This window comes from Nicotiana sylvestris, chromosome 7, assembly GCF_000393655.2.
Source record: "Nicotiana sylvestris chromosome 7, ASM39365v2, whole genome shotgun sequence".
NCBI classification, from domain to species: Eukaryota; Viridiplantae; Streptophyta; class Magnoliopsida; order Solanales; family Solanaceae; genus Nicotiana; species Nicotiana sylvestris.
The window spans coordinates 150,429,454-150,432,019 of NC_091063.1; positions in this window are offsets into that span (position 1 = coordinate 150,429,454).

The following is a 2,566-nucleotide window of genomic DNA, read 5'->3' on the forward strand; positions in this document are numbered from 1 at the left end:
CTTAAACTCTTCACTAGGCAAAAATAAGAGGAGATCAAGGACCTCCAAGCTGAACTGGCCAAAGCTCACAAAGAGCAGACTGACTTGATCGAACAGGTAATGAAGAATTTCCTTAAAAGTTTGGTATGTCGATTCGGGGATGGCGACTAATACTTTGATCCTGCAGGTTCAGCAGAAGGCCGAAAAGATCTAGCAGCTTTGCGAGGAGGCCAAGATAAAAGAGGCAGAGACTTTGGGGTGTAAGCAGAATATAGACCTCCTCGCCTCAGAGAAAGATACTACTCGAGCCTAGCTATATTCGGTTGAGCATCAACTCCAAAGCATAAATGAGGAGAGCTTGGCCCGAGCCAAGAAAATTGAGGAGCTCGAGAATTGGCTGGCCGTTGAGCTTGCAAAGGCCACATCTGAGGCACTAAGAATAATGGTTGAAGCTGAGGAGATGGTGGCCATCTATCGAGCTGATGCTGAAGCTGCTCAAGTTCAAGCAAAGGCAGCGGATGACACAGCCCAGACTCGATCATACTGGGTCGTTGAGCATGCCAAGTTTCAATCTCGAAGAGAGACTCTCGAGGAGATTCATGCTCATAGCTTTGACCTTGCCGCCGATATCGAGAATGCAAAAATACTCGAGGCCGATGCTAGCGCATTGATTTCTTCCGATGATGATGACTCCGGGAGCGCGAGTGGATCGGAGAGAGGAGAAGATGGAGATGAGGCTCTAGGGGAAGATTAGGCACTTAGAATTTTTTCTTCTTTTTTGGATTTTTTATGTAAGACTCTGAGTGGTCTTAGTAAATATTTTTGCATATATGAAAAATCCCTTTTCTTTCCAATTTGTCTCTGATTTGTGTTTCGTGAAAAATCAGTTTTCCTCTGTCTTATGATAATTCTTATCCACTTTAGATCTTGTGAGAATTTTGACTCACTTCGTTGCCTTGCGAAAATATTGTCGAAGTCAGATTAGTAGTGTCTCTATAATCGTGTGAGTACTTATTCGAACTCGGAGTAGAAAAAACCCCTAGGTTTCGGTTGAGCGATGGCAGATCCTCAAGCTCAACAATATAGTGGCCCTTAGGCTCTTGAATCGCGCCGATAATGGCCTTAAAAGAGTGGCTTTTTCCTTTTTCGGCTTCAAAAATTTTGATCATATAAAAAGTTGTTAAGCCTTAGCACGGGATAAATCTATACCATTAGGATTCAATGTTATCGAAAATTTTTGTTATGCCTTAGCATAAGTTTGGTCGAGAGTTCGAACAATTTATGGTACCTCTTAAGGTTTTTGAGGGTTGATGTTATCGAAACCCTTTGTAACTTTGCCGAGGGTAGCCTTCTCTAACCGGTTTTATAAAAATATTTTAAGGCCTATTTGATTACGGAATTCGGACATCTCCAAACCGTGTTAGTTCGGTCGTAGCCTTTAACTTGAGATTTTCCCTTTGGGCTCGTTTTTCGATTATACTTCGAATCTATTCGAAGTGTCAGACCCCGAGTGGGGTGGTCGTGGCCTATAAAATTAAATATTGCCTTTTTTAAGGTCTTATGATTTCGAAGTTTAATAATTCGAGCACGTCAATTTTCGGATGGCAGTCCCCAAGTACGGGGTTAATTGCTCGAGCTTTAGTTGCGATAGGCTCTTGAGCCAGTTTTGGCATAGATCGTAAGTATGAAATTGCAAAGTAGAAATTTCACCAAGGCATTGAACATTTGGTATGGAAAGTATACTTCTTTCAATGGATCATTCATGCGTACATGTTTTACCATTAGGTCTCGAGTAATCTACACGGGCACGGTTCATTCAACCATTTGGCCCTTTACAAAATTTACCTATCGAGACCTTATCGACACGAAGTATTTTCCTTGAAAACATAACATCCGAGGGTGATTCCCCCCAGTATTCGAGGTTGATTGTAGAGAAGCCTCAGATACTGTTGAATTGCTCTAAGTTAGCACGAACAATGGTTTCCTCGTTAAAAACTTTACCGAAAAAACTCATTTGGGATAAAAAATCGGTCGAAGGAAAAAAGAGTGCAACACTTGCTTTCAGATCTAAGGACTTCGTTTTAGGAGAGAACTTCGACATCTTCGACCAAACACTTGCAATAAGTTAGTAAAAATACAGATGAAAAATGGAGAAAACCATACCTTAGCAATAATATCTCTTGAGGAGTGATATGTTCCAATTATTTGGCAATTGTTCATTATTTATCGTACCAAGTTTATAAGACCCTTTTTCTAACGATGCCGAGGACCTAATACGGTCCCTCCCAATTTGGACCGAGCTTTCCCCCCTTTGGGTCTCGAGTGTTGATGGTGACTTTTCTTAGAACTAAGTCCCCAATTTTGAAGTCTCGAAGATTGGCTCTTCAATTGTAATATCTTTCGATTCGTTGTTTCTGGGCGGCCATTCGAACGAGGACGGCTTCCCGTTTTTCGTCTAGCAATTCGAGGCTCGTGTTTATAGCTTCATAATTTGATTCTTCCGTTGTATATTGAAACCTGACGTTGGGTTCCCCGACCTCGACCGTGATCAGGGCTTCGACACCATATACTAAGGAGAATGGTGTTG